This window comes from Scylla paramamosain, chromosome 11, assembly GCF_035594125.1.
Source record: "Scylla paramamosain isolate STU-SP2022 chromosome 11, ASM3559412v1, whole genome shotgun sequence".
Lineage (NCBI taxonomy): Eukaryota > Metazoa > Arthropoda > Malacostraca > Decapoda > Portunidae > Scylla > Scylla paramamosain.
Genome location: NC_087161.1, coordinates 15,743,414 through 15,769,611, shown reverse-complemented (window position 1 = coordinate 15,769,611; position 26,198 = coordinate 15,743,414). Strand labels below are relative to the sequence as shown.

Below are 26,198 nucleotides of genomic sequence, written 5' to 3'. Positions count from 1 at the left end.
TAAGATCAGGTGTTCCTCAGGGAAGCTTTCTAGGCCTCCTGCTCTGGAACATCTACATAAACGACCTCCTGCACTTAATCCCCAGTGTAAGAGATTATGCTGATGACCTCACGCTGGCTCAGAGCTACAGGCCAGGGGAGGAGACTGACACGGCCGACCACATGAACGTCACCCTGAACCGCATTGTGTCGTGGGGCAGCAAGTGGCAAGTAAAATTTGCCCCAAACAAAACACAGATGTCAATCATCTCAAGGTCGAGGACGCCCCTCCAACTCAGCCTTGAGGGGCAAGCTATACGGCGGCAAGACGAGATGGATGTACTGGGGGTCACATATGACTCCGCGCTGACCTTCAGGCCCCACATAGAGCGTCTAGCCAGGGAGGCCTCGGGTAAGCTGGCGTCACTCAGGAGGCTCCTTGACGACAAAGGCCTGGAGATCTTGTACAAGGCTCAAGTTCGTTCCTCCCTGGAGTACTCGTGCCTTGCTTGGGGAGGAGCGGCGAGCAGGCATCTTTCCCTCCTGGACAGGGTACAGGCTCGGGCAGTGAGGCTCATAAAGGACAGTGGAGGCAGAAATAAGCCAAAGCTCCACTCCCTTCAACATCGCAGGGACGTAGCGGGCCTCGCTGTGATGTACAAAATACAGCAACAGCGAATCCCGCATCTCCAAGCTCTCCGCCAGCCCCTGCGGCGGGCACAAGTGACCACCCGGGCTGTCACTTTAATGCCTGCTGAATTATTTCAGTGTCGCTGCCGTACTTGGCACCATCAACGCCAGTACGTCCATCATTATGGTAAACTATGGAACACATTAATTGCTGCACAGATAGACTTCAGTGAAATGAATCTGCAGCAATTCAAGGAATGTGTGAACGTCTGGTTGCCATAAGCACCAGAGTAACAATTGTTAGTAACATTTAGAGTTAGGCTTTTAGATAGGAAACACTAAAAATGTTCCCTTTAGCCTGTAAAGTGATACATTATATGTAAAAATATTTTGTAACATTCTCTTTAACTATGTATTGATTGGTGTACAAAAGAGAGAGAGAGAGAGAGAGAGAGAGAGAGAGAGAGAGAGAGAGAGAGAGAGAGAGAGAGAGAGAGAGAGAGAGAGAGCTTTTCTTTAATTTCCATCCTGAAGTGCGATAGTTTACCTTCTTTATTTGGTTTATTTTGTCGTGTGTTATTCATTTATGCAGGAAGTCTTAATCTGTCTGTGTGTCTGGTTGTCTGTCTGTCATTCGGTGTGTACATGTCTCTCAGGTTTTTCCTTTGCTTGTCTGTTTTTTTTTTTTTTTTGTTTTTTTATATGTCTTCTCTTCTTGTTCTCTTAATTGTTTCTTCCTTTCTATTTTTCTTTCCTTCCTGTTCATCACCTGTCCTTTGTCTTTCTGTTTGTCTGCCTGTCTGTCTGTCTGTCTGTTTGTATATAAGTTAATTCGTTTGCTAATCTCTCTCTCTCTCTCTCTCTCTCTCTCTCTCTCTCTCTCTCTCTCTCTCTCTCTCTCTCTCTCTCTCTCTCTCTCTCTCTCTCTCTCATTTGGGGATTAAGTGAAAAGTTAAGATAAGAAGATTCCCGAGTCTTACTTAATTGTGTTTTAATTCCCCAAATCTTTATGTTCGCACTTAACGGTGATTTCTATGGAGATGAAGCGCAGAGAGAGAGAGAGAGAGAGAGAGAGAGAGAGAGAGAGTACTGACTTTAGCGCTGCAACAATGAGGTTAAATTTCGCCGGAGAGAAAGGAAGAAAGAAAGAAAGAAAGAAAGAAAGGAAGTAATAAAAGAAGGAAGGAAGGAAGGAAGGAAATAAGGAAGGAGGGAAGGAAGAAAGATAAGAAAAAGCATCGAAAAGAATTAACTATGGAGGAAAGGGAGAAGAGATGGAACAAGAGAAGGGAAGAAGAAGAGGAGGAACAGGAAGAGGAAGGGAATGGGGAAGAGAAGGAGGAGGAGGAGAAGGAAAATTACGAAAGAAATAGAAAAGTGTGTAATCAAATAAGAGAAGGAAAAGGAGGAGGAGAATAAGAATAACAAGAAGGAAGACTTAAAACAATATAGAAGAAAATGCGAATACTAAATACACACACAGAGAGAGAGAGAGAGAGAGAGAGAGAGAGAGAGAGAGAGAGAGAGAGAGAGAGAGAGAGAGAGAGAGAGAGAGAGAGTCGGAATGCCTGCCTAGCGCTCTGAAATCTGTGGCAATAGGAGAGAGGGGAAGTGGTTGTGGTATTAGCACTATTAGCAGAGAGGTGCCAGCAGCAGCAGCAGCAGCAGCAGCAGCAGTATTAGTAGTGGTAGTAGTGGTGGTGATAGTGGTGGTATTAAGCAATACTTACAATTGTATTTGTGTAGTGGTGGTGGTAGTAGTAGTAGTAGTAGTAGTAGTAGTAGTAGTAGTAGTGCTAGTAGTAGAAAGAGAAGAAGGAAGACGAAAAGAGGAGATAAAACGAGAGAGAGAGAGAGAGAGAATTATTATTATTATTATTATTATTATTATTATTATTATTATTATTATTGTATTAGTAGCAGCAGCAGAAGAAGCAACAACAGCAACAACGATATAAAGAACAATAGCAATAATAACAACGCATCCCTTCACCTTCCACACACACACACACACACACACACACACACACACAGCGTCAGTTGGGGAGACTTTCATGGAGGTGAACTTGAAACACCCCGGCAGGAACAACAGAAAAGTGGTGAGTGGAACGCCTTGCTTGTTTTCACGAGTTTTTCTTTTTTTTTCTTTTTTTTCTGTGCTTTGATAACTTTTTTTTACTCTCTTTCTTTCTTTCTTTTATTAAGGGGGATGTCTTTGTTATTTTTCGATTATATTTTTGTTATGTTTTGTTTCTATTTTAACCATTTTTTTCTCTTCTTTTTTTGTTATTTATCTTTTCTTTAATTTTCTGTTACCTCTCTTGTTACCTCCTTTATTGAACTTCGTCACCTTATTCATGTCGCCTTTCACAATTCACTTCCCTCTCTATCACCTCAAATTTACGTTCATGTTTCCACTTTCTTATCCTCGCATTTTTTTTTTCTTATTTCCTTGTACTTTCATTCAGTGTTTGTTATCCTTCATATTATCCATTTATCCAGCTATTTATTTTATTTTCTTATTCAATGAAACAAAATACGTACGTTTATGTGTACGTATGTGCGTGTACGTGTTTGATCACTGTTTCGTAAAAATATCACGAAATTTAGTTTGTGTATTATTGTTACTTACTTTTGATTACTTTTTGTTGATATTACTGTTTGCAGTGCGCATGTCGCGTTTTGTTTGTTTCTTACTTCACCCCGGCGCCAGCAGCCAGCACCCAGCAGCCGCCACGCAGGTCAGTTGTCTGTAGTGGCTGCTTCCGCCAGGGTGAGTGTGGTGTGGCGGCCGTGTGACATGGCCCATGCTGGTTCCCTGCTGTTCCTTGGTATGTCATGTAAAGTGGAGCTTTGTGTACAGGTGCAATACAGACACGTGATTTGTAGGTTGTATTGTTTTGTTCCATACGGCAGATGCGGATACGTGTTTGGTATTGCTCCAGCCGTTCCGTGAAAATTTGTTTGATTGTTGTTCGCAGCTGTGGGTGGTCTGCTGCGTGTGTGTGTGTGTGTGTGTGTGTGTGTTAACACGTTGTGCCAGGCGCTGAGCTTGCGGGGAAGCTGTGTACCATGCCTGTGTGATGTGCCCAGGACTGTGGGCTATTTACCGCTGCTTGGTCAATATTGTAAGTGAATATTTGTTTAGGTTAGATAATTTTTGTGAACTTTCTAGTTTGATGGCTGAACATTTAGCATTGTATGAGTTTGGATACTTTGAATTTGTGGTGTTATGCTCTGTGATGTTGTGTTAGTTAGGTAATTGTTCTCAGGTTGGATCGACTTAGTAAAATAAGTTGAATGCAACGTTCGACCTTCTCTACCCAGTGGTTTTGACGAAACAATCATGTACGCATTGAGTCTGTGCACGTGTCCAGACGCGGCAGCACAATTGGTCCGTGTACGTAAACCCTGTAGGTGTGGACGCAGATGTGAAATTCTTCCAGTCCAGGTGTGTACGGCGGGTTACACGTGGAATCCATACTTCATAGAGAGAAGGAAGGAAATGAGGAAAAGAGTGAAAGGAAAAGAGAGAAAGAAGGATTAAAGAGAGAGAGAGAGAGAGAGAGAGAGAGAGAGAGAGAGAGAGAGAGAGAGAGAGAGAGAGAGAGAGAGAGAGAGAGTTACAGCAATACTGATGTTAGCTAGGTAAGGTGGTAGACAGATAGATAGATAGATAGATGTATAGATAGATAAGCTAGATAAGGTGGGAGACACAGATAGATAGATAGATGTATAGATAAATAGATGGATAGATAGATAAAAAATGTCACCTTTTCTCATCTCCCATATTTTTCTCCCTCCTTTCTTCACCTTCTTCCTCTTCCACCTTATTCCCTTTCATTTACCTTTTCCTCCTCCTCCTCCTCCAGGCCTACCTTCATGATGGACATGCGCGAGGTGTTAGGGGCGTCCAAGTGGTTCCTAGCAGCTGATCTCCAGACGGTGACCTTGTCCAGTGACCAGCAGTGCGTGACCTTCGTGGTGCACTTCATGGGTGAGTGAGTGGGTGGGGTAGTGGAGGGAGGGAATAAGAGATTTTTGTTTTCTTTAGTCAGTCCTTCAGTTCGTTTATTGGTCAGTTTTCTTTGATTATCTTCTTTCAATATTCCTTTTTTTATATATTCCGATAATTCATTCTTTTATATTTTACTTTTCCCTCGTTCATTTGTTTCTCATTTCAGCCTTTTAGCCTATTTTTTTCTTTTCCTTTTTCATGTTTCTCATTTCTATCTCCCTTCGTCTATCGTTTCCTTTCTCTCATTTCTCATCCAATCACCTCCTTTCGTCTATTTTTTTTCTCTCTTTCATACCTCTCCTTATCAGTCATATTTAAGTCTTTCTTCCTCTTTTGTCCCTCTCCTTGTTTCATCTCATCGGTCACGCTGAGTCCTCATTTGTGTCGCTATTCTCAGTCTCCCCTCATTCCATCTCTTCCTCTCATCATCATCTCATCAACTTCTCTCCTCCTTTTACTTCATAATTGCATCACATTAATAAAGTTTCCTTTCATTTAGTTTACTCATTTTCCTTCCTCCCATACCCCCTCACACACACCTTCCTTTCCCATACACCCTCACACACGCCTTCCCCTCACCCTTCTCCTCTCCTGACGCAGGCCCCAGCGCAGGTCGTCTTGAGCTGGACTTATCCCGCGTGCTGGCTGGCCGCAATCGGGACCCCCCCACCATCATCATCAGGGGCGTGTCCTGACCCGGACCGCCCCAAGAAGCTGCCCTACAGGACCTGCGGGAGCCTGGAGGAGGAGACACTGCTGGAGGAGTATAAGAGCGAGTCTTGGGGATGGGAAGGGAGAGGAGAGTACAAGGTGTAAGGGTAGATGGGAGCACTGGAAAGGGGAGGGGAGGGGAGGTGAGTATGGCAGTTGGGGGGAGGAAGGGCAAGAAAATGGAAGGGAAGGAGAAAAAGGAAAAAGGAAATGAAAGGGAGGGAAAGTAGGAGGGTGGTGGCAGGGGATATGGGTGGTGTTTGGGTATTTAGTTCAGAGGTTTAGGCTGTTTGCTCAGCGTTTGTTTCCTTTAGGCATCTCAAATGTTCCTTTGCAGAGCACATCCCCAATCCCTTTGCAGAGGTTTCCTTTTGGTATCTCAAATGTTCTTTTGCAGAACATATCCCCAATCCCTTTGCAGAGGTTTCCTTTAGGCATCTCAAATGTTCCTTTGCAGAACATATCCCCAATCCCTTTGCATCCCCAATCCGTTTGCAGAGGTTTCTTATCAGGTTTTTTCTTTTGCGGCCAACACCCCGTGGGATCTCAAGGGCGGTGTTGCCGGAGCTGGCCTCGCCTCCGCCCTGTTGCTGCCTCTGCTTCACCTCATCGCCTGCGATAAACCCATCAACATCAAGGCATCTTGGTTTTCGCGTCCATCCCCGCCCCCCTTAGTTCCTCTCACCCTGCATAGGGGGCCTGTACATTATGTAGATAGGAGGCTATAATTGTGTTAAATTATAGATATATTATGCAATAATTATCTTTATGCATATATATATATAAAATGCAATATTGTTCGTTATGCATATATACAAAATACAATAATAGTGTTCGTTTCCCTTTCCTGGATGTGAATACGATGCCAGCTGTGGGGAGTGGATAGAGAGGTTGGCGAGTGCCAGAGTGTGGAAGCTTAAACTTTTCAACAAAACCATTTTTACTCAAAACGTGCAGTTACTCGTTTCGCTTACAAAATACCTCGAAGACTCTCCGGAGAAACACCACGACCATTTTCAGATATGAGCAAACTTAGTTTTTATTAAATAAAAACTATACATATTTTTTTTATATTAAAAACTATTTTTTTTATTTAAAAAAAAATTAACTAAAAATAATATATATTTGGGAGCCTCTCGTACATCATTAACCGGCGGCGCGCCAGCCCACGAGTCGCTCACACGGCTGCTTTGTTACAGCAATGCAGGGGACGTATTGCAGGGGAGTGCCGCCGCCAGTCTGCGAGGTCACTGCAGCGTCACCACTCATCTGTGCAGGACAGACGAGGTGGATTTGAACTGGAAACAAACGAATTTAAAAAGACGGATTTTTACTATTTGATAACCAAACATCAGAATTAAACGATTTAAAAAAGTTCTTAACCGAGAACAACGTTCAATTGAAACAATATTTGAATTGAGCCACTCACCCAGCCAGACACCCCCGGCGCGTCACAGGCAGAGAGGAGGGCGCTCAGGGCAGGCTAGCACCTATGATGGCAAGCTGGAGCGACCTGCCAGAGCACAGCCTTCACCTTGTTGCTGGGGTGCGTGGGTCTTCAGGCCGCCAATAGGGAGCGCCGGCTGGCTGTGGCACGCGTGGAGCGCCTTGTGAAGCAGCGGAGCGAGGTGGCGGCACGTGGCTGGGATGACCTAACAGTAAATACTCTTAGCACAATCAATTAGTAAATAAATCAATGAGTACAGACAGTAGAGACTTCAATTAAGCGACGCAAACAAACTAGGTCGTCACTCGACACATTTGTACAAAAATATTTACGCTAACCTAAATCCAAAATGACGAAAATGCAAGACGCCTGAATACCAATCAGTTACATAAGGACCAATACAAACACCTCAATATTGGGCTTTCTATAACTCCAAATGCTCATTACAATAAACGAGCCGTTACAAGTTAAAAGATTACACCATTAAAATATTACACCTCGTTAAAAGATTACAGGTCACCTGGTAGTGGCTCCGTGTGTCGTGGGAGTGTCATGTCACTGAAGAGCAGGGCAAGGAGGGCGAGGGAAAGTGAATGATCTGAAGGTAATTACACTGAACACAGGATAACTTTGTACTCAGTGTTGGGTGTTCATGTTCCTGCTGCTGCCACTTCAACCCCGGAGAGACCTGACATGTCCTGAATCAGCAGAGCGTTACAGTATGACGCTAGGAGATTGTCACGCACCTGTCGACTGTCAACGCGACAAATGAGGGACAGGAACATCAAACACGGAGCACCAATAAAGCTGGATTCATTATACTTTCATTTTCACCTTTCCTCGCCCTCACCCAGCTCTTGCAGATACATCAAGCCCACCACAACACAACACAACCACCGCCACCAAGAACACACCATTATCCACTAGCAAACAGAATAATCACAAAACAACACTGACCTTACCTGGGCGGCGGACGGAGGTAGAGAGAGCGACGCGGCTAGAGTCAGGCGTTAGTTCACGTCTGCTGAAGCTTCGTAACTTTTTCGCTATCTCGAACGCTTCAATGTCTTGTTTTTTTTTTTTTTTCACATCAGAGGGACACCGGGCTGAGGCAACAAAAGGGAAGAAAAGAAAATACCTCCACTACTTTTAACAAACCCGAGCTAAAGTTATTTGGTTTTCCAAGGATGTTTTCGTGACTTTAGTGATTGAAATTATGATTAGTGAGGTGACGAGTTTTGCAAGGGTATTTTCATGGTTTAGTGGCAATTTCCTTTGATTTACTGGAAGTTATCGTGGTTTTACGAATGTTTTAGCAGGGTATAGTACAAACTGTTAGGGATTTACAAGTGTGTTTCCTTGGGTGATAGTTTTACAGCCTGTAGTGAAAGTCAACGAAGTGATAATGGCACTATCATGACTCAGTGATGGTTTGGTGAGGATCCTGCGTCATTAATGAGAACACCCATGAGAACCTGACCAATCACCTGTGGCATTTGTTAACAGTCCTGGTGAAAGAACAAAGAGCTTAACAATACGAACAAGATACAAATGGAGAACACAAACCAGAATACATCAACAATTACAAGCAGATTAATTTAACGAGGTAGTTTGAGGAAATATTTTATCCGCATGGCAAAGACTAACTATCTTTGCCATTATTTTGAGATGAAGTGCTTAAGAATACAAAAATACAAACAAGATACAAATGAAGGATACAGACCAGAATACGTCAACCATTACAAGCAGTTTAATACAACGAGATAGTTAAGGAATATATTAATCCACACGGTGGAGACAAACGAACCAGGTTGTTAGCGCTGAGTCATTAGGTAGTTTTAAGAGATTATACGAATTTATGGACAGGGATGATAGGTGGAAATACGCAGGCATGTTTGAAATATGGACCACCGCACATAGGCCTATTAGTTTCTTGCACTAGACCTTATTTTTCTTACATTCTTACTTTAGCTCTTAATATTAAATCAATTATTCTTCCACTTCCCTACTCCACAATTAAAAATACGCAGGACAAACAGTATAATTAGCATATTTAGGTCCTAAATATTGGTGGTGGTGGTGATGGTGGTGGTGACGAAAAACAGAATGGAGGATAGAATTAGAGCTCACCTGTCACCTGGGGGCACTGATGTGATTCCAGGGATGCTGCAGGTGTGAGATGTAGATGTAGGTGTGGATGTGTAAGGCTTGGATGGTGTTAGAGATGAGGGATGCTGTGTGGAGGAGTGAAGGATGAGGGGGCAGGCTGTGTGCAGTGAGAGATGAGGAGGGAAGCTGAGTGAAAGATGAGGGAAGAGGCTGACTGAGGGATAAGGAGGCAGGCTGTGTGGAGTGAAGGATGAGGGGGCAGGCTGTGTGGACTGAGAGATGAGGAGGGAAGCTGAGTGAAAGATGAGGGAAGAGGCTGAGTGAAGGATGAGGGGGCAGGCTGTGTGGAGTGAAGGATACTGTGTGGAGTGAAAGATGAGGGGGAATGCTGAGTGTGAAGACCTGGAGATGCTGTGAGTAGGTGAAGGAAGGCAAGATAAGAATGAATGCTGAATATCTGAGAATACCTGAAGTGTGTGTGTGTGAGTTTGAGTGTTATTTATAAGTGGAGGAAGACACAAAAAAAGAAAAACAGTCAACACATGGAGAAACTGAGTGTGGAGTAACATAAGGATGTACAAAAGGGAAGCTGCAAGGAGCCATCAGGCCTACACATGGTAGTCACTGGGAAGGAAGGCATGGCAAGGACAAGCATCACAGAAAGAAACCACATCCACCGTCACAAAAACTGGAACTGACTCGTAAACTGTCCAACACAAAGAAAAAAAAAAAAGACAAACAAAATAACAATAAAAAATAAATAAATAAATAAAGTGACATCTTGACCCCAAAAGCTGATAAATACACTAGAAGGAGAGAGAGTTTACAGTCAGTTTGCATACATTTATTAAGACAACACAAGGAATGATGGTCCAGCTTCATCAAACCTTCCTGCTGTGTTAACACCAATCTCTACACATACTTGTGGTGAAAATACACATCCTTATCTCCTGTAACATACATATCATTCTTAACACATTGTACCCACTACTACACATCCTACCTAATGCATCCTTCACACACTACCTTCCTTCCAAATCACCCTTAACCATCCTGACACAGTGTACAGGATATCCTCAGCCTCTCCTACACATCCTTCACACACTAATCTGCCGTCCTACATATCCTTTGCCTCTCCCACACACTCCTGTATTTCAAATTTCCTTTCTTGCAAAATCTACTAACAAAACTAACATATTTATACTTTTTGGAATGGTTGTGAGTTTTTTTTATCATTAGTTTGTGCAATGGGGCCTGTTCTCTCTCTCTCTCTCTCTCTCTCTCTCTCTCTCTCTCTCTCTCTCTCTCTCTCTCTCTCTCTCTCTCTCAAAGTACAACAGGAATGAGATGCAATCATACAAAAAACATTGGAATAATACCCTTAAAAATAACAAGAATCACATCTTAGTACTAATCTTCCAGTAGTGAACAAGATAGTAGCAGTAGTAAAAATAAAAGATGCTTGAATGAAGTACAAATCCCTCACACACACACACACACACACACACACACACACACACACACACACACACACACACACACACACACACACACACACACACATCTATCTATCCATCTCTACACCAACCGAGCTCTCCCACATATGGAGCAGCCCAGACAAAGTACCACATACAAACCTAACCCACACACTTCACACTCTCCTCCCCCACGCCACACCCCTGCCCCTGCCTCGGCCCTTGGCTGCCTGCCCTGGGCCTTCCCCTGGGCTGTGCTGGATGCTGGAGTGGGTGCTGGGGGTGGGTGAAGGCTTGGGTGCAGGTGTGGGTGTGTCCTCAGGTGCAGGTGTGGGCTCATTCTGGGAGGAGCTGGAACAAAACACACAGGTGCATTAGACACACACAGGTGACAAGTGACAGGTGTGTGTGTGTGTGTGTGTGTGTGTGTGTGTGTGTGTGTGTGTGTGTGTGTGTGTGTGTGTGTGTGTGTGTGTGCGTGCGCGCGCCACACACACACACACACACACACACACACACACACACACACACACACACACACACACACACACACACACACACACACACACACACACACACACACACACACACCTCAACAAATACAGCGACTAATATTTTTAACTTTTGGGGTGAATATTCTCAGCAAATACAGTGACTAATATCTTGGGGTGGAAATCAAGAGTAAAAACTGCTATTTTCTTTTGCCATACAAGCAGAAGAGTTGTGGCAGGTCTTGGCCCACTCACACCCTGAACAGGACAAGGATGACAACAGGAAGTATAAACTGATTAACTGTGAAATTAATGTACCAAAGCAAAAAATCTAACACATTACTTCTATATTTTTTTTTGTTTACAATGGAATAAAAAAAAAAAAATAAAATATATATATATATATATATATATATATATATATATATATATATATATATATATATATATATATATATATATATATATATATATATATATATATATATATATATATATATATATATATATATATATATATATATATATATATATATATATATATATATATATAAAAAAAACACCACTATAATTTTTCACATTTATAATGATCTATAGAATGAAAAAAAACTATTTATATTTTCTAGTTTACGACATAAAATTTAAAGAAACAATAATTTCTCCTCCATTTTCTAGGTTACACTGATACATCAACTCAAAACACATTATTTTTTTTCTCTACTTTACACAAATTAATCTAAACTAAACAACAATCCCTTTCTTTTACAGCTTTGTACTGCTTTACATTCCAGTTCATTATAAATCTCTCTCTCTCTCTCTCTTCTAGCCTTTTTTCCATTCATATATAAACTCAAACCAAACTTATTTCTTCTGAACTAAAAAAAATTGCTATATATCCCACCATTATATTCATCTCTTATATTCTTTCTAATTAACAAAGATACATCCCCCCAGCACACACACACACACACACACACTAACCCCACTGTTCTATATATTCCAAAACACATTTCTTTTTTTTTTTTCCATTTCACTTATTCATCTTTTATCATTTTATCTACAGATTAGCAACTCAATTTCACTTCCTCATTATCCTTCCCAGACAAAACATCCTTCACCACATCCAACTGGCATCCTATGACCCTCCTGCCTGGCTCCTGTCTTGTCCTCAATTTCATTTCCTCATTATCCTTCCCAGACAAAACATCCTTCACCACATCTATCTGGCATCCTATGACCATCCTACCTGGCTCCTGTCTTGTCCTCAGGTGTTGCAGAAGTTAAATAATTGATATTCAAAATATCATCAGACTGATGATACAGTCTTATCCTCGGTTTCACACCACCAGCACCACCACCACCACCACCACTTGTCTTAACCTCCTTAGCTCCTATTTTCTTCTTAGCCGGCAACGTTTTCTTCATCTTGTACCCCAGTCCTGTTGCTCTACCCCGCCCCCGCCCCGGCCGCCCTGGTACAAAGCCCCCCACCACACCCCAGGAGTGTGCAGGGCCAATGTTAGGGTCGCGCCAGGGCAGTTAGCATGGGGGCATCCGGGGGGTGGGTAGGATGCCGCAGCCAGACCCATAGTACTGGTCGTCCTGTTGGTAAAGTGTTGGAGTTAGTGTTGTTACTACTACTACTACTGCTGCTACTATTACTACTACTACTACTGCTACTGTTGCTGTTGTTGTTGATGCTATATTAGTTTGGTGCTTTTTGTTTTATATAGTGAATTGTTATGGTTCTACTTCTGTTATTATGACCACGGTGTTCCTAATACTACTACTGCTGCTGCTACTGGTCCTCCCAATAAGTTTTATATATGGATTTAATCTTTCTTTTATACAGTTAAATAACATCCTGCTATCACTACTATTACCATTACTACTTTGACCAAGCTACTTCTACTATTGGTATTACTTCTACTATTGCTACTACTTCTAATAATACAACTAGATATTTTACTGCTATCTCTACTATGATCAAACTATCACTACTACTACTTCTACTAGTACTGCTGTTACTCATCCAGTCCATCCTCCTCTTCTGTCTGCCTTCCCAGTCCCTGTCTTGACCACTGTGCCTCTTCTTTCTGTGAGGAGACAGAGTTACAACCCACACACCCAAGGAACCTGACCCAGCCTATGCAAGACGACCTCTGTTAGCTGAGAGGAGAGGGAAAGAAGGAAACAGATGCACAAGAGGAAAGAAAACCAGAAACATTTAGGCTGATGCAAAGATATGGTTTGAAAAGTAATAATGAACAGGATATATCGTGATGCAATGCCATTTTCATTCTGACTCGTTGTTTGTTGAGAAAAACCAAGAAAACATTCAATTCTTCCTTAAAGTTGTGAAAATGAAAAAAAGAATAAATAAATAAATAAATAAAACTAAATAAAAAAATAAAGAAATAGACAGAATATCAATGAATAAAAAAATATACCTTGATACTTAAATAAGATCATCAAACAGACCCACAATTACCATAACATCACCTACAAAGACCAAGCTTAGCCCCCAACCTTTATGCAACACACTCCAAGGCACCAACACCCAACACACCACCACCTCCACACCCACACTGCTCAACACCCTAACACTGACTGCCCCCCACACACACACACTTACATAACACACTCTAGGCCACCCCCCACTCCCCCTCCAGACTTACATTAGTCACCACAGCATTGAGAATATTAAGTGCCACTTCGGACTCCAGGTTATCCATACGCCATGATGTCCGGAGCAGTGGCCGTCCCCTGCAGCATAAGGCCGGCCACCCTGCCACTCCCCGGCACCATCTCCCCCTCCCATGGTTTCGCCATCAGCCCCCTCCCCTGTGACCGCCCCCCAACTGCTGCTCCTGTCACATGAGTACTCCTGTGATGACCTGAAAAGGAGGAGGTTTTTAATGACTTAATAATAATAATAATAATAATAATAATAATAATAATAATAATAATAATAATAATAATAATAATAATAAATAAAAGGTTTGGGAAGTTTTGAATCATTGAACATAAAGAAATTGTCTCCTGTTGTCTTTTATGAATTTTCTTTACTTTTTTGTCTTATTTTGTTGATTTTAAGCCTTTTTTTTTTTTCTTGCTGGTTATTTGATTATTTTTTGGATAATGATGAAACAGCACTAGTGTTTTTTATGTTTGCGTTAGGTTAAGATTAATTCTGTTCATTAGTCTCAGTGGCGGTCCCTTCATTCTGTAGGTAACAACTTGATAAGGCATCACACTCTGCCCAGAAACAAGCAGTCAGTGTCTGGAAATTACTAGGCAAGGATTACCACCTTATTCCCAAAACTCTCATTACTTTTCACCATATTTATTGAGTTTTTAAGCAATTATTCTACTTTCCTTTGCTGGTTATTTGATTTTTTTACATGACCACCTTAGCTGTACCTACCGCCGCCGTAGGAGTCACCATACTGCCGGCCGTACCCCTCACTGACCCTGCGGCGTGACTCTCAGCCTAAGCACCCATCAGACTCATCCTGCCTCACTCACTCCTGCAAAGAAAATAAAAATAAAAAATAACAATAATCATCTTCCTGCCTTTTCTTTCCTTGCATCTAAAATTACTAAACCACTTGGGGAAGATGACTGTTAGCAAGGCGCTAAATAATGCGTCACGGCAACAGGGAGGTGGGTGTGGTGGCGTGTGGGTGTGGTGGCGTGTGGGTGGTGTTGGTCTGAGCGTTGTGGGGTGGTGCTGGGAGTCCTTGCTGAATGGTGTTATGTATTCTTATTCACACTTATGTTTCTTTCCTTTTCGTTGTGACAGCTATATCAAGCTTAGGGTGTTCTGTGGGGACTTCCGAGGCTTAAGGTAACTGTGTCCTGTCCTCTGATGGTGAAATATACGTCTGTGCTGTACAATAGTTCTTGAAATGCCCTTGCCTGTCACTCCACTACTACGCCGCGCCCTTCAAGTCACCTCCAACAATACAATAAATAAAATACAATTAAACATTCCGGAACTGACGAAGGTACTGAAGGAACCTCTATAATTGGACTTTTCTCATATCCAAGGCATGTTTCTTATAATATTATAATTCTCCACTAGCCTATAAGGTATAATTCATCTCTCACTTCACACATACTCAGGGACAGTAATTACCTTCTATTTGAGCTGTAATCGTGGAATTCTCCCGGCCCCAGGAAGCAATGCAAACATCAACAATGGCTGCCAGTTCATATAACCGTCCTGCAAAGGGTACTGTTTTCGTCTATATATTAAATCTCCCTTTTAAACTTAGAAATTTTCTTTTTTAGCCATTAAAAATTATGAATGCTATTAATAAGTAAAGAAATATTAGGTTTATAGCTATTTCATGACTTTGCTTTGAGCCTAAATCATCTTTTTTCTCTTACATATTCATCTGTGATACAAAATTCCAGTCCTTTTAGTAATGACTCCATTTACTAGGCATAGATATTTTTTACAGCAGCGGAAAGAGGGTGGCCAACTCGGACTATATATTAATAACAGAGCTGTGTAAGATGATGGAACGGGTAATATTGAACAGGCTTATATATATAAGGTGGGCCATATACTCTCTGGCAATGTACATGGCTTCCTAAAAAGTCATTCCACAAGTCATTGTTTTGTTGGGTGATTTATAAATAAGGATGCTACCTGCAGAGCTTTCGTTGATCTTAAGGGTGCCTTCGACAGGGCCAACAAAGATGTTATTGTTGCGCCCATCCCTCACTCCGGGCGGGCGTGTTATCCACACGGGTATAGGTAGAGCAGCGGAGTCACACTCTGAACGCCGGGACAAGGCGCGCGTGCACACACACACACACACACACACACACGAGGCCAGGCCACAAGGGAAAAACACGGGCACTATTTCCTAAGTTTATTGACAAATCCTCCGCAAGTACACTGCTTTACAAGTTCACAGGGGCACCACAAGTCTCCCAGGGCACGTCAGGCACTCAACAGGCAGGCACACGCTGGCTTCCTCTCCGGCCACGCGTCTACGCTCTCTCTCTGTTCCCGCCTCTCCCAGTGCTACCACCTCCCACAGTGCTGCCACCCGCACCAATACCCCTGGTGTAACATTATTATGAATTCATTTTCAAAGGTGTCAAAGGTAGATATTTAGGATGGATCAGGGACTATTTGTACAACAGAACAGCACAGGTTTGGTTTCAAGGTGCAGTCTCCTCTGAGGAAGTCTTTGAGCTTGGAACACCACAGGGTGGAGTCCTTAGTCCAATGCTTTTCAATGCTTTAATGGACAAAATTGCGCGTTGTTCCTTCCCACAGGGCACCCAGGTCCTCATCTATGCTGACGACATGCTCCTCCAATGCCCCACATCCAGGACTCTCCAGTCAGCTCTGTCACAACTAGCAGCATTGTGTGTTCAAATGGGACTTGTAATTAATGAATGTAAAACCAAATTTCAAGCCAAAGGGAAGGTCTCTCGACCGCCCACTGTAAATAATGTTCCCATCCCTGGAGTTCATACACACAAGTACCTGGGTGTACAGCTGAGTTTCAGGAAGTCACTCCACTCTGTACACTATGTTCGAGACCTCTGTCTGCCACGGCTAGTGCCACTTCGGCTGTTAGCAAACAGGGGCCTGGGGACTGGCATTCCAGTTCTAAGGATGTTCTATATATCTGTCGTACGGTCCATCATTGACTACGCAGCTCCTATTTTAATACAGTTTAGTGCCACCCAGCTCTGTCCCCCTGGAGCTTGTTCAGAATGAAGCCATGAGAATAATTTTGGGATGCCCCAGGACTGCAAGGACTGAGGTCCTCAGAGCTGAACTGCACCTGCCGAGTATTATGTGTAGGATATAGGAAATTACTTGTCGTAATGTTGGTCGGATGCTATGCACGGGCTCCGACTCTCTGAAGGGATCACTGACCCCCTGTATCGTGATCCACGGACTCCTACAACTCCATACCTCAGGAAGATCTTGGGAGTTCTTACAAGTGTAGGTATAGCCGAGGCCTGTATTAACGTTGTTATGTCACCGCTCCAACCCTCACCGTGTCAGTGTTGATATTCACTCACTGCATCAGCGCAAGAGGGACTGGCCTCCTCATGTGCTGCAAGACATGTTCATGACTAAATTGTCCAAGTACCCCCACGTTCAGGCTATTCATGTTTATTGTGATGGTTCAGTCAATGGCAGCAGGTCCGGATGTGGGCTGTTCATCCGCGACTACATTTCTGCCAATCACCACACTGACACTGAGGTTTCCAGGCGGCTCCCTGCACACATGTCCTCCACTAGGGCAGAACTGTATGCTGTTCTGGAGGCGCTCCATATTGTGGCGCCTTTCCGTAAGGATATATTCTTCTTTGTTGACAGTCAGGCTGCACTGTGTGCTCTCCAGTCTACCTCCCCCATGGACTGTGATCTAGTTAATAAATGTCTTGATCTCATCCACACCCTAGAAGGTGCTGGTGCCACGGTTCACTTCACCTGGATACCCTTTCATGTGGGTATCCCGCTTAATGATAAGGCAGACCGCCTTGCTCAATGTGCTTTTCAGGACGACACAGTGGACCCTGGCGCTGAGTACACTCTGGGCTATATTAAGAGTAGCATTAAGGACTTTGTACATAGTAGCATTAGTGATCAGTTGTACATAGTAGCATTAGTGATCAGTTGTACATAGTAGCATTAGTGATCAGTTGTACATAGTAGCATTAGTGATCAGTTGTACATAGTAGCATTAGTGATCAGTTGTACATAGTAGCATTAGTGATCAGTTGTACATAGTAGCATTAGTGATCAGTTGTACATAGTAGCATTAGTGATCAGTTGTACATAGTAGCATTAGTGATCAGTTGTACATAGTAGCATTAGTGATCAGTTGGAGCTTTGTTTCCATAGGCAGTAGTCTTCTCTATGTACGTGTCTCCCAGAGCTGCGCTTACACCTATGGGAGACACACTGCATCACACGACAGGGTGGCAATGAGGCTCAAATTAGGCTATAAATACTTTTGGAAAGTCAGTGCTTCTCCTGGCGTGTGCTGTGTGCTGTGTGCTGCACCAAGGGGACACACTCTGCGTCATTATGTCACGGAATGTCCTCTCATTGGTAAATTTAGGCTGCGAGGTCAACATGACTTGTATAGCCTCATTGACCATTTCATAGACTCAGCCACTCTCAGGGAAATACTCAATGAATATCCTACGTTTGGTCCCAGACTGTAGGATATTTTTACAATAAGGTGTACAATATCTGTATTTATTTATTTAATTATATTTTTGTAGTGTATACTATCTATTTTTATATTTTTGATACTTTACCTTTACCTCTGGAGCCTTTGGGAAGCAGGAGTGTTTCACAGTACTCCGCACCTCTCCCCCATCTCTCTCTCTCTCTCTCTCTCTCTCTCTCTCTCTCTCTCTCTCTCTCTCTCTCTCTCTCGGAAAAAAAAAGTGGTATTAGTTTATCGCACGAGGAGGAGGAAAAAAGAGAAGAAAATAAACACAAAGAAGCAATAAACCAAAAAGGAAAACAAGGCCAGCATCTTTCCTTTTTTAATTTGAATTTCTTTACTTCGTAATTTTCTTATCTGGCGCAGTCCTTATATATGCATTAATTTCACTAGTACAACATTAATGAAGAGGAGGAGGAGGGGGAACAATCATATGCATTTCATAGCTAGAACCTTAACTTTCCTTCCTCCTCTCTTTTCTTATTTAATCATTCTTTTCACTAATAAGGAGAAGGAGCAGATAAACATGAAAGTAGGAAGAATAATGGCGTTCGGTAATAAGGAGAGTCTGCTTCCTCCCCTCTTTCTTCACATTTCATTCCTCCTTTCCTTATTTGATAATTTCCTTTGCTAACGCAGAAGGAAAAGGAGGAGAAGGAGTTAAACATGAAAAAAGAAGAAAAAAGAGGCGTGTGTTTTGTCCTTTCTTTCTTTACTTCATTCTTTCCTCCCCTGCCTGGCGCCTCTCTCTCTCTCTTATAGGTGCGGGCGGTGCTGCCTGTGGAGGAGGGCGCAGCTGTGTACCACTGTGAGGCGCAGCTGGACGGCAGAACCATTGTGACTCACTGCTTGGAGAAGAACAAGGTATTAGGCTTATCCCCTATGCTATTTTTAGTGTTTTTTAATAATATTTAACATGCTATCATTTTTTTTTATATCAATATATCAACCTGCCATTTTTGCTGCTTTGAACGTTTTGCAGCGGCGCCTGTGCTAAATGTGTGTGTGCCTTATTTCCTCCTATTTTTTTTTAACATTGAGACTTTTTTTTTTTATATCTAACGAAGGCAAAGTGTTTACCATTAGCGTATATATGAGTAGACTCACAAGAAAATAATTATAAACTGGGTAGGTACTTGACATTGCCCACAGGGAGAGACTGCCACGTGTAGGCCTGACAGCTTCCACCACTAACTCATTTTCCTGCTGTAAGCCCTACACACTGGTTCCCTTTCCTCACACAGGCAGAGAAGGTGTACAAGGAGGCTTTGAAAGAGGGGAAGACTGCCCTCATGACACGAGAAGACCCTGACTCAAGCGACATTCTCACGCTTAACCTCGGCAACTTTCCTGCGGGTTCGTGGTTGTGGTGGTGGTTGTGGTTGTGGTGGTGGTGGTGGTGGTGTGTGTGTGTGTGTGTGTGTGTGTGTGTGTGTGTGTGTGTGTTTGAGAGAGAGAAAGAGAGAAGTTACTGTCACCCGTACCTCTCCTTGCCTCACCGTTACCTCACCCTGTCTACAGAAATATCTAAAAACATTGTAGGTATGAGGAAAATAGCATTATAAAGGTTGCTGCCAACCTACCTCAGCCTTCCTCACCTTGCTCCACCCATACCTTAGCTTCCTCACCCTACCTTATGCTGCCTCGCCCTGACCCACCCATACCTCACCCTCTCTCACCCCGCCCGCTTCTGCTGCAGGAACGAGGGCCAAGGTCACCCTTCGTCTGGTGATGGAGTTGAGGGTTGAGACAGACGGCATCATCAGCTTTGTTTTGCCCACAGTACTCAACCCGCGCTACACCCCTGCTGACCACCCTCGCAGGCAAGGTAGGTCAGCTGAGGTCACAGGTCGTGTCAGCTCAAGGGAGTGTGTGGTGGGTTTGAAATGCACTAAAACACTTGTAGTTGTTATTGATTGTTATATTCCAGATTATACCAGATTGGTTTGGGGCGAGGAGAATTCGCTGAAACGCTTAGAATGCATTCACTTTTTATTTTTCTATTACCTACACTAGCAAAACACATGTAATTGTTATTTTCCATTACCTAAAGCTTCAAAACATGTAATTGTTATTTTCCATTACCTAAAGCTTCAAAACATGTAATTGTTATTTTTCTATGATTTACCTCAACAAAACACATGTAATTGTTATTTTCCATTACCTAAAGCTTCAAAACATGTAATTGTTACTTTTCTATTACTTACCTCAACAAAACACATGTAATTGTTATTTTCCATTACCTAAAGCTTCGAAACACATGTACAGTGGAACCTTGGTTTTTTAACTTAATTCGTCTATGAAAGCTGTTCTAACTCGGAAATGTTCAGAAATCAAAACTATTTTCCCCACAGGAATCAAAGTAAAAATGGATTAATCCGTTCCCGCACACCGTCGCAGCAGCTCAGGACAAGGCCTGGATTTTTTTTTTTTACCCGGTCCACTTTTTTTTGGGGGGGATTTATTGTTTTTATTTATTTATTTATTTTTATTCTTCATATTCATATGTAAATCAGTTTAAATAAGAAATAAAAAAATAATGTAGAGTGAAAGAAAAGGTGTGAAGTGTTTTCTTTTTTTCATGTAGGAGGGGCACCGGTAAAGAGCAACAAAAATATAATAATTGAAAAAAAGAGAAGGCCACGCCACTGAAGTGACGTCCCCAGAGCTGAAAGCAGAAGACAAAAATTACAGGATAAGTGTTTTGAAACCTCCCTCTTGAAGGAATTCAAGTCATAGGAAGATGGAAATACAGAAGCAGGCAGGGAGTTCCAGAGTTTACCAGAGAAAGAGATGAATAATTGGGAATACTAGTTAACTCTTGCATTAGAGAGGTGGACAGAATAGGGGTGAGAGAAAGAAGAAAGTGTTGTGCAGTGAGGCCGTTGGAGGAGGAGAGGCATGCAGTTAGCAAGATCAGGAGAGCAGTTAACATGAAAATAGTGGTAGAAGACAGCAAGAAATGCAACATCAGCCAATCAGCTGCGAGCTTATAAACCCACCGAGGCTCCAGGAATCTAACTTAAGTGAACAGACTATAATCCAGTCATTCTGAAGCATCTTTACTGTACAACCATCTCTTATCTTTAACCACTTTGCTCTGGATGCTTAAAAACACACGTTGTTCATATACGGCGCAGGCCTGCGAGCGGTAATTTATCTCATTTATGATACTATAATTCTCTCTCTCTCTCTCTCTCTCTCTCTCTCTCTCTCTCTCTCTCTCTCTCTCTCTCTCTCTCTCTCTCTCTCTCTCTCTCTCTCTCTCTCTCTCTCTCTCTCTATATATATATATATATATATATATATAAGAACATAGGAACATAAGAAATAAAGGAAGCTGCAAGAAGCCATCAGACCTACACGTGGCAGTCCCTGTATGAAATATACCTACCTATTTCCACCTATCATCCCCATCCATAAATCCGCCTAATCTTCTCTTATAGCTCCCTAATGTCTTAGCACTAACAACTTGATTACTGAGTCCGTTCCATTCATCTACCACTCTATTTGAGAACCAATTTCTTCCTATCTCTTTTTTAAACCTAAATTTTTCAAGCTTGAGCCCGTTATTTCTTGTTCTATCCTGGTTGCTGATCCTAAGAATTTTGCTTACGTCCCCCATGTTATAACCTTTATACCACTTAAAGACTTCTGTCAGGTCCCCTCTTAACCTACATCTATCTAAAGAATGTAAATTTAACAGCTTCAATCTCGCCTCGTAAGGAATACTCCTCATACCCTGTATCCTTTTAGTCAATGTCCTTTGTACTGATTCTAATAGATCTATAACCTTCTTGTAATATGGGGACCAAAACTGCACAACGTAGTCTAGATGAGGTCTGACCAGCGTCAATTATAACTTTAATATTACTTCAGGTCTTCTACTTTTAACACTCCTAAAAATGAATCCTAATACCCTATTTGCCCTGTTTCTGGCCTCTATGCATTGCTTTCTTAGACAGAGTTCAGAGCTAACTATAACTCCTAAATCTTTTTCGTACTTTTAACCTACTAGAGCTGAGTTGTTTATTGTGTAACTACTGTGTAGGTTTCCTCTACCTACGCTAAGTACATTGCATTTTTTTATGTTAAATTGCATTTGCCATCTGTCTGTCCATTCGTTCATCCTATCTAAATCTGCCTGCAAAGTGATGGCATCTGATTCTGATCTAACTAATCTACCTATCTTCGTGTCATCCACAAATTTACTAACATCACTACTAATTCCATTATCCAAGTCATTGATATATATATTAAAAACAACAATGGCCCAAATACTAATCCCTGTGGCACCCCACTAATTACATTACCCCACTCCCAGATTTGGAGCCGTTTATTACTACTCTCTGTCGTCTGTCGCTTAGCTATGACTTTATCCAGCCTAACACCCATCTATCCCACGTGCCCTAACCTTTCTCAGGAGCCTCTGATATCAATATTGATATCAATATTGATATCAATATTCTCGAAACTGCTATTCATATTCTGAAAAAAAAAAACAAAGATTCATTGGTTCATATTAATAGAATCATGAATCTCCAACGAGGTGTATAGACTATCATATTGTGTCTGTTTTCTGTCATTCACACCCTCTCTCTCTCTCTCTCTCTCTCTCTCTCTCTCTCTCTCTCTCTCTCTCTCTCTCTCTCTCTCTCTCTCTCTCTCTCTCGCGTCGTTTGTCACTGTATTAGGATAAGCTGCTAAATACTTATGTATAGTGTAGATAACAGCTTTAGTGCAGCCACTTCTTATGTACAGTTGATGCCATTACATGTAGTGAACATAACTCAGAGCGGTGAGCCTTGACTCTCTCCTGGCTGTGAGCTTGGAGTTGATCACGCACCAGTCCACCAATCAGAGGACACCTTAAATTTTATTTTGCAGTAAAAGAAATTAGCAAAATTTGAGGGGGTAGGGGCGAGGTTTGAGAGGGTAGTAAGGAAGGGATGAAAATGGAAACCTGGAGCGCAGAAGAAATTTTGCCCGCACCAGCGGACGACGACATGGAACGCGCCGCCGAAGAAGACATGAAAGAAGAACGCGCCGTCAAATGCTGTGGCTTCCTGTACCTGCTGCGGCGACTCTTCCGCAGGAAGAAGAAAGCAGCAGTGCGGGAAGCAGCCAAGACCGACAGCGTTAAGGAAAAAGTCATCGAAGACACAGAAGAAGAAACTATTGAAGAAGAGACAGTAACGCGCGCCATCGTACACGCAGAGGAAACGATGGAAGATGACGGAGATAACGGAAGTGACGAAGAAAAAGACTTTGTAGCAGATCAAGAAATGAAAACCTGCGAAGATGAAGCATTAGTAGAAGCGGAAAACAAAGCAGAAAATAACGAAAGCGACGATGGGAAAGAAAAACCCACCCACACTAGTAAGAAGAAGCGTAAGAGAAAGAAGCGAAAAGTGAAGGTGGAGAAGGCGCCTCCGGTTAAGGCAGATGAGGACCTAGCGATGGGCGTGAAGCAGGTGTCCGGCGAGGCCTCAGAGGCCCCTAAGGCCTCTGAGGCCCCCGAGACTCCTGAAGCCACAGAAGGCGACTCGGAGGGCTGGACGGTGGTTGCCTGCAAAAAGAAAAGGCCCAGGAAGGTGAGGGTACAGCCTAGCCTGCCTAAGGAGACTGTGGCGGAGACCCCTGAGGACCCAGACCCCCCTAAGAGGGACTCAGAGGGCAAGGAGGTGGTGGGCCGCGGCAAGAACAGGCCCAAGAAGGTGAAGGCACCTAGCCTGCCTGAGGTGAAGGCCGCCATCGAGTCTCCTCGACGCCAGCAGCTCGAGGCGAAGAAAGGAAAGCAGCGGGCTGAGAGAGCCAAGCAGCAGCGTGCGCTGGACAGCGTGCGCCGCTCTTGGCAGGAGGAAGAGAAGGAGGCCACTCTCGCCGTAGCGCCCCACATGCGGCGCTACATCGTTGGCCCACGCGGCGCCACACTGCGGGAAGTGTGCCAAGAGTTCGCTGGCGTGCGAGTGTGTGTGCCGCCTCCCTCAGACACCCGCACCGCCACCATCAGGTTGTGCGGACCTGCCCGGAAGGTTCCCGCCGCCCTGGCGCGCCTCGAGGCCTTGCTCCGGCAGGCCGAGGTGATCGAGGCGCAAGTGGCGGTGACGCCACGCCAGCGGTGCCACGTGGTGGGTCCCGCCGGCGCGACTGTCAGGAGACTACTGCAGGAGTTCCCTGACGTGCAGGTGAGAGTGCCGCCAGCAACAGACAAGGTGTCTCGCACCGTGCTGCTGCGCGGCCCGCGCACCCAGGTGGCCGGCGCGGAGGCATTTGTCAGGGGCTGTCTGGAGGCCGCTGGCCGCACCGCCCACGCCGCTCACGCTGGCCACCGTCACGCCCACCACGCCCGCCGCCACGCCCACAATCTCGCCCATCAGTGAGGCGCCATTTAATAAATTAAATGATCTATTATTCTGTGTCTATTAATATGTATTTATGTGTGTGTGTGTGTGTGTGTGTGTGTGTGTGTGTGTGTGTGTGTGTGTGTGTGTGTGTGTCCTGATGAATGTGTACATGTATAGCCATATAGAAGGGCATCATAACATTGACAATATTCCAAGTTATGATGACATATGCATGAATATGTACCCATGACAATATTCCAAGTCATGATAAAATGTGTGTGAATATGTACCTATATGTTTTCCCATGTAGAAGGCCATCATAATATTGACAATGTTCCAAGTTATGATGAAATATGTGTGAATATGTATATAATATATGTATATAATATATGTATATAATATATGTATAGCCATGTAGAAGTCATATGTATGAATGCGTGTATGTATTGGCATAACTTATATAATATTCAAAGTCATGATTAATTTGCTTACGTGCGTTTGTGTGTGCGTGAGTACGTGCGCGGGTGCATATGTGGATTCTAACATGGACGAAAGGAGAAAGTGTGTGTGTGTGTGTGTGTGTGTGTGTGTGTGTGGAAGAAAAAATAAAAGAAAACGAACAAAAAAAGTCATCAGCGACCAAAAATAAGAATGAAGAAACTGAAGAAATAAAATCAGAAAATGAACAAAAAAAGTCATCAGCGACCAAAATCAAGAAAGAAGAAATTGAAGAAGAAATAAAATCAGAAAATGAACAAAAAAAGTCATCAGCGACCAAAATCAAGAAAGAAGAAATTGAAGAAGAAATAAAAGCAGAAAATGAACAAAAAAAGTCATCAGCGACCAAAATGAAGAGTGAAGAAGTCGAAGAAGAAATAAAATCAGAAAATGAACAAAAAAAGTCATCAGCGACCAAAATCAAGAAAGAAGAAATTGAAGAAGAAATAAAAGCAGAAAATGAACAAAAAAAGTCATCAGCGACCAAAATCAAGAAAGAAGAAATTGAAGAAGAAATAAAAGCAGAAAATGAACAAAAAAAGTCATCAGCGACCAAAAACAAGAATGAAGAAGAAATAAAAGCAGAAAATGAACAAAAAAAGTCATCAGCGACCAAAAACAAGAATGAAGAAGAAATAAAAGCAGAAAATGAACAAAAAAAGTCATCAGCGACCAAAAACAAGAATGAAGAAGAAATGAAAGCAGAAAATGAACAAAAAAAGTCATCAGCGACCAAAAACAAGAATGAAGAAGAAATAAAAGCAGAAAATGAACAAAAAAAGTCATCAGCGACCAAAATCAAGAAAGAAGAAGAAATAAAAGCAGAAAATGAACAAAAAAAGTCATCAGCGACCAAAGTTAATAATGAAGAAATTGAAAAAAAGAAACTAAAAGAATAAAATAAAAAAAAAGTTATAATATTTCTAAGAAGCATACTACTTTTCATCTACCCCTTTTCACTCCCTGTTTCTTTTATTTACACCCAAGGAGGAGGAGGAAAAGAAAAAGCAAAAATGAACAAAAAAAGTCATCAGCGACCAAAAACAAGAATGAAGAAGAAATAAAAGCAGAAAATGAACAAAAAAGTCATCAGCGACGAAAAACAAGAATGAAGAAGAAATAAAAGCAGAAAATGAACAAAAAAGTCATCAGCGACCAAAAACAAGAATGAGGAAGAAATAAAAGCAGAAAATGAACAAAAAAAAGTCATCAGCGACCAAAATCAAGAAAGAAGAAATTGATAGTAAAGAAGAAACTAAAACAATAAAATC

The 26,198-nt window shown here is 42.6% G+C and overlaps 3 long non-coding RNA genes across 11 annotated transcripts; 2 read left to right on the top strand and 1 right to left on the bottom strand.

Annotated features, from left to right (window-relative positions):
- The first annotated feature begins 2,601 nt into the window (after positions 1–2,601).
- LOC135104981 (uncharacterized) lies at positions 2,602–6,167 on the top strand. Its single transcript, XR_010270658.1, has 3 exons — positions 2,602–3,439; positions 4,481–4,605; positions 5,227–6,167. It is a non-coding gene; the product is annotated as an uncharacterized LOC135104981 (long non-coding RNA).
- A 274-nt stretch (positions 6,168–6,441) lies between these two features.
- LOC135104980 (uncharacterized) lies at positions 6,442–15,678 on the bottom strand. 9 transcript variants are annotated; one of them, XR_010270654.1, is made up of 9 exons: positions 15,520–15,534; positions 15,001–15,087; positions 14,287–14,389; positions 13,538–13,756; positions 12,888–12,955; positions 12,106–12,461; positions 7,742–10,719; positions 6,767–6,989; positions 6,442–6,606 (listed from the first exon to the last, which is right to left on the bottom strand). It is a non-coding gene; the product is annotated as an uncharacterized LOC135104980 (long non-coding RNA). The 9 variants fall into 9 exon arrangements; XR_010270657.1 differs by having other exon boundaries at positions 12,240–12,955; positions 15,520–15,678; XR_010270650.1 differs by having other exon boundaries at positions 12,106–12,955; positions 14,283–14,389.
- A 3,141-nt stretch (positions 15,679–18,819) lies between these two features.
- Positions 18,820–20,046, top strand: LOC135104982 (uncharacterized). Its single transcript, XR_010270659.1, has 3 exons — positions 18,820–18,946; positions 19,327–19,438; positions 19,782–20,046. It is a non-coding gene; the product is annotated as an uncharacterized LOC135104982 (long non-coding RNA).
- The last annotated feature ends 6,152 nt before the right edge of the window (positions 20,047–26,198 follow it).